Raw genomic sequence first — 6,746 nt, 5'->3', positions numbered from 1 at the left:
ATGGACTCACATATGCACAATGTAAGGTGTTTCTCTACACAATGGTTAGATCTTGATATTAAAACTCGCAATGCAGGCCAGAATCAAGTATTGAGAATTTGAACACAGTGAGTAGTTTGCCCCATGTAATTAGGAGAAAGTGAGGACTGCAGATGCTGGAGATCAGAGTCAAGAATGTGGTGCTGGAAAAGCACAGCAGGTCAGGCAGCATCCGAGGAGCAGGAGAATCGATGTTTCAGGAATAAGCCCTTCATCAGGACCCTTCATCATTCCTGATGAAGGGCTTATGCCCGAAACGTCGGTTCTGCTGTTCCTTGGATGCTGCCTGACCTGCTGTGCTTTTCCAGCACCACACTCTCGACTCATCACTAACAAGGCCAACAATTGTTGCCCATCCCTAATGACCCTTGAATCGAGTAGCTCGTTTCCTATTCCAGAAAGCAATTACTGGAAATCAAGTTACTGTGAAGGTAGACCCGTGTGTAGACCAGACTGGGCATCTGCTATTAGGAAGGATGTGAATGCACTGGAAGGGGTGCAGAGGAAATGCATCACAATGTTGCCCAGGATGAGCCATGTCAGCTCTTGTGAGAAGTTTGTGTTGTTTTCTTTGGAGCAGAGAAAGTTGAGGTGATGGTGGTGGGGGAATCCTGGATAAGATTATGAGGGTTGAAAAATGTGGTGCTGGAAAAACACAGCAGGCCAGGCAGCATCTGAGGAGCAGGAGAATCGACGTTTCGGGCATAAGCCCTTCTTTAGGAGAAGGGCTTATGCCCGAAACGTCAATTCTCCTGCTCCTCGGATGATGCCTGGCCTACTGTGTTTTTCCAGCACCACATTTTTCAACTCTGCCCCATGTAATTACCCATGTGCGAGAAATGTGTGAAATGGCAGACTGATGCACTTAAACTGAAGATGTGTATATCCAAATAGTCACTTGGAAGCACAGTGCTGAAAAAAGACACATGGTGTTGAAGCTTTTCATCTTGTACAGATCAGGATAATTCACAAGAATACTAATTAAGGGGAAAACCTATTATTGGGCTATTTAAGATGACAGTAAAGTTCACTCTGACACTTAACTGTCAATTGTCATGAACTGGTGGATTCTCCATGGCAACACCTCCATCAGCCAGTGCCCACTCAGTTTCCCTTAAGTTGGTATTCTTGTGAATTGTCCTGATCTGTACAAGATGAAAAGCTTCAACAACATGTGTCTTTTGTCCCCAGCAATATGCACATTATTGCACAAACCCTCACACCGGGAGCATTAATTAATAAACTTAACTCAGAAACATTCCACTCACCTCTCCTTAAACTGAGTCACTTAATGCAAAATAACCTGCTATCATTGTTTTGTCTATAATGATCAACCTCATGTATAAATTGCCAATAATTCAATTGAAATCAATTTCGAGTGTAACATTATTTGACAGTTATCCAGATAAAACCTCTTATTTTCCGTACGGATTAAAGATGGCAGTGTGCACTTTACAAAAGCACAAAGTAATGCACTAACTTAGTGAAGTACTGGGGCTGGATCCCAATTCTTTTTTTGTGAAGCAATACAATGATGGGCATGTTAAATGCAAACAAAAAGTCCACTCTAACAATCACAGTTTGTGGGAGAGGGTGGGATGGTGAGCATGCAAAGTGGGATTTCCACCTGATGCCAATTCCAGCCTTAATCACAAGAAGTTACCAAGTGTCCATGGCACCAAGGTGGTCAATAGCATGGATGCCAATATGCTGTTGCTAAACAGGGAAGCTCAAGGCTGTGGGCAAAAAGAAGCAATTTTTATTTCTTCCTGCATGTTATAGTGGTTGATGTCTAGCTTGACAGAAACTCACCTTCTCTGATTCATTTCGAAGTTGACCTGTTACAAAACAGATCTCCTCTGCTTCTGCCAAGCCTTAATGCTGAGTGAGGATTGATAAAGTGGCAGACTCAGGTAGCTGATGCTCTGTTTATTTTACCTCAACTTTATTTGATAAGTTTTGAAATTCCAGAGTAGAATGTCAAGTATCAGGAGTGAGCATAAAGACATCAAGCACTAATTCCCACAATTCCTGGTTTTCTTCCTGCTATAATCAATCAACAAACGTCAATCATCACCCAAAGATACTGCTTGGGGAAATAAATCTCCCAAAGGAAGACAACTGACTGTGAAGGTGTAGTTGGAGATGAAAAAGTGATACTTCTGCAGGGAATGTGAAGTGCTGTATGAAATGTCTAATTCCTGATTAAAAACCCCTTTCTACCCTCCGCGTCTGGAGACTGGGGTCACCCTGAAAGCTGAGACATGCTAAGGAAAGTATACAGGCTAGCAAAGGAACTGAAACACAAACGGAAACACCTGGTAGAAGACTCAACCCACTCCATCCACTCCACCCAGGAATTCCTGAACATCATCAAAGACACCATGGTAGAGGACGATGAGATCATGGTTTCCTTCGACATGACAGCCCTATTCACATCAATAAACGTCACCCCAGCCAAAGAAACACTGGCCTCACTGCTAGACGGACCAAGGACACAAACACCTAACAGCACGAACTCCATCAGCAAGGATAGCATCCTCAAACTAGTAGACCTGTGCCTCACAATCCACTTCACCTTCAACGACAAGTTCTACAAACAAATCAATGGGACCACCAATATCAGGACTTTTAACAGAAGCGGTTATGCAGAGGTTAGAATGAACAGCCCTTCCTACGATCCAGCCCAAGCTTTGGGTCCGCTATGTGGACAACACCTTCGTTATCATGAAACGCAACAAATTAGAAGAAACTGACAAACACATAAACAACATCCTAACTGGTATAAAGTTCATCAAAGAGGAAGAGACCAACAACAGACTCCCTTTCCTCGATGTCACAACGGAATAAAATGCCAATGGAGAGCTGCAGACCAACATCAACAGGAAAGTCACACACACACTGACCAGATACTCAACTACAGGAGCAATTATCCCAACACCCACAAATGGAGCTGCATCAGGACATTATTTAAACGAGCCACAACACACTGCTCGTGTGTTTGCATTTCCAAATAAACCTGTGGGACTATCTCCCGGTGTTGTGTGATTTTTAACTTGCCCACTCCAGTCCAACACCAGCTTCTCCTCATCAGAGCTTTAAGACAGCAGTGATGGTCAGACTGATAACTGTGAGGCCCCTTAAAGAGCATGTGTTTTTTCCTTTACTGATGGGTGTGGCCAAATGGACAGTTTTCCAAGGTCCAATAGCTGCTGCCAAAAAAACATCCTGTGAAATAGGTAAATGTTCACTCTTTTAAAGTTATGCCTTACCTAACTCCAGTTCACCTCTGCTTCCTGTCCTGACTCCTATTTCCAGTGGTCAAGAACTAAAGCTCCCTCCCACATCCTTCACTCAACAACTCTCGTCTCCCCCAAATCTTCCCTCTGGGGTCACACAAAGTTTGAGGCATTAAAATGAAGGTACTCTGAGGAAAAGAATTTGGGATGAACAGTTCCAGAAATAAAAGAAACCGTGACGGGTCAGAGGGTATCAAAAACAGGAATTGCTGGAAAATCTCAGCAGTTCTGGCAGCATCTGTGGAGAGAAATCAGAGATAATTGATTTTTCGGGTCGAGTGACCCTTCCTCAGAACTGGAGAAGCAGAGGGAACATGTTGGGCCTTGGTATTGGAGAAAATCAGTCAGCAAAGTTAAAAACAAGATCACAGAGGAAGTTAAAAGTCAGACTAATGACCTTGAAATAGTCTCTTAACAGGTTCAGACAACCAAGCTCGAAGTAAAAATAGACACCCTGTGTGCTAATTACAAAGCTATATTATGTTTGATGACTGAACAACAATAGGTCTGTGAGAGCCTTGGATTTCTGGCTGTTGCTACAAGGCTTATTAATCCTCAGGTCAATGGAGCAAAGTGCTTCACTTCAGACGAGAGATTGTGGTCTCTGTGCTTTACAATCCTGCTAATTTTGGTCATTTAAAAAGCAAATTGAAGTTTCGATTAGAGAATTAAAGACTTCCATGAAGAGCAGGATATCTTGCAGAGACGAGCTTTAGTGCCCTCTTTGACTTCATCATAAAGGCACTCCACTCATTAAGCGCTTGACCTTCCTCTTCTGGACAGCAGAGGTGTCCGAACCCAATGTCGGAAAGATTTGAGGAGTTAGAAATGTAGCAAATAGGAAGAGGAGGACGTCCATTCCTTCAAGCCTCCTCTGCCATTCAGTATGATCATGGCATTTTAATCAACTCAGTCTCCTGTTCCTACTTTCTCCCCAAAGCCTTTGATCCCTTTACCCGTAAGAATTATATCTAACTCCTTCCTGAAAACATGCAATGTTTGGGTCTCGACTACTTTCTGTGGTAGAGAATTCCAGAGGCTCCCTATGCTCTGAGTGAAGACATTTCTCCTCATCTCAATCCGAAATGTCCGACCCTATATCCGTGGACTGTGACCCCTGGGTCTGGACTCCCTGGTCATCGGGAATAGCCTCACTGGTTTATCTTGTCTAGACCTGTTAGAATTGTATATATTTGATCTTATATAAACAGAGGAAAGTGCAATCTTCCAGAACACTGCATCAAACCTGATACAAATTAATTCTGGAATTCCCTCCCTCAGGGGCATTATAGGTCTAACTACAGTATATGGACAGCAGAGGTTCAAGAAGGCATCACCTTCTCAAGGGCAATTAGGGATAGGCAATAAATGTTAGACCAGCCAAATCCCACAAAAGAACATTAAAAAAAACTGAAGCGGAATTTTCTCAAAGCACACTTCAGAGATGAGCTTTAGCGCCCTCTTTGACTTCGGCTGAGTGAATCCTGCTGCTGACGTAAAGGTTGTTGCAAAGTAATAACCCTTGTCCCTGCTACTTACAGGATGTCACACAACTAAACCAGCATAAACCATCACAAAGTACACACAACAATGTGGTTTTGTGAGCAAGATTCATGTTACTGTTGGTTTTGTCTGATGAATGTAGATGTTCTTATTCTTTCATGAGTTCTGCGCATCACTGGCAAGGCCAGACATTGTAACCCATCTCTAATTGCCTTGAAATTACTATCTTGCTCGGCCATTTCACAAGATAGCCAAGTGAACAACGTTGCTGTCAATCTGGAGGTCAGACTGGGTAACAATGACAGATTTCCTTCCCTAAAGGACATTAATGAATTTGGTTTTGACAATTGATGACCATTGTCATGGTCACAATTACTGAGGCTAGCTGTATAACACTAAATTTTAATAATAAAATTCAATTTCTACCAGCTGCTGGATGGGATTTGAACCTGTCCCCCAGAGCATTCAACTGAGCTCCTATTTTACCAATCCAATGACATTCCAACCTAATGAGATTTCAACCTAATGATATTACTTACTCAATGACAGTCTAACCCAACGATATTGCAACCTAATGAAATTCCAACCTAATGATATTACCAACCCAATGACAGTCTAACCCAATGAGATTCCAAACTAATGAGACTCCAACCTAATGATATTCCAAGCCAATGATATTACCACAACTGTAGCATTCTCCCATGCCTCATGCATTTTGAAACTAAGAACCTGTTGGAAGTAAGAAGTATGGGTTTCCCAACCATTCTGCTACTTTGAAATCTATAGTTTTTTTTCCTGTTTGTTCCTGCCCACAGTCAGGCTGACTGTTGGGATGAGGGAGCAGGTAGTTAGAGGCTGGTGAGATGGAGGCTGTTTATGAGATTCAGGGCAGCGTTTATTGGGTAGCTTTGGGTCTACTGCGTCAGGGTGGGTGGGAGCAGACTTAAATTAAAGAAAGACAAATGAGACGAGGGACATAATGTTCAAATGAATGATGCAGAGACACAGGGTAGGCTTTAGTGCAGAGTAACATGAGTACGTGCCATATCTACTGCTGTCACCAATCATGTGATCACCTTGAGAACAATTGCAGGTCTGACCAGATCAAAACTAGTATCTGCCATTCGATCTTGGTTTCACATTGGTCCAGAAGAGCTTTTCTCTCCAGGGATAGGCGAGCATGGATGGGTTTTGGGAACAATCACAGACCTTAACTCCACTGTCCCAGGTCACCAGAAATTCCTGGTTGGGCTGAGCCCAAAATCAAACATCTGAGGTGCACGTGAGCAGAAAAGCATATTCACCTTGGCAGCACAGGTGCATAAGGCAAGGTGTCAAAAGCAGCAACTTCAAAGGGGAAGAACTGGAAACCTGCACTAACTCTCTACAGCCTGAGCAGGTTTCTTATTGTCTGCAGTTAATAGGCATTGGAAACATGGCATTCTGACTTCTGTCTTCTGCCTGTTTTCAGGAAGAACAGAATAAAGAAACTGGGGAGTCCAGAACTAGAGGGCATAGATTTAGGGTGAGAGGGGAAAGATATAAAAGGGACCTAATGGGCAACTTTTTCCACACAGAGGGTGGTGTGTGTATGGAATGAGCTGCCAGAGGAAGTAGTGGAGGCTGGTACAAATGCATCTGGATGGGTATATGAATAGGAAGGGTTTGGAGGGATATGGGCTACGTGCTGGCAAATGGGTCTAGATTCCAAGGGAGGAGTAGTGGACAGCAAAGAGGGTTACCTCAGATTACAACAGGATCTGGACCAAATGGGCCAATGGGCTGAGGAGTGACAGATGGAGTTTAATTCAGATAAATGCGAAGTGCTGCATTTTGGGAAAGCAAATCTTAGCAGGACTTATACACTTAATGGTAAGGTCCTAGGGAGTGTTGCTGAACAAAGAG

Source organism: Chiloscyllium plagiosum, chromosome 29, assembly GCF_004010195.1.
Source record: "Chiloscyllium plagiosum isolate BGI_BamShark_2017 chromosome 29, ASM401019v2, whole genome shotgun sequence".
Lineage (NCBI taxonomy): Eukaryota > Metazoa > Chordata > Chondrichthyes > Orectolobiformes > Hemiscylliidae > Chiloscyllium > Chiloscyllium plagiosum.
Note: the sequence above shows the minus strand (reverse complement) of the source record.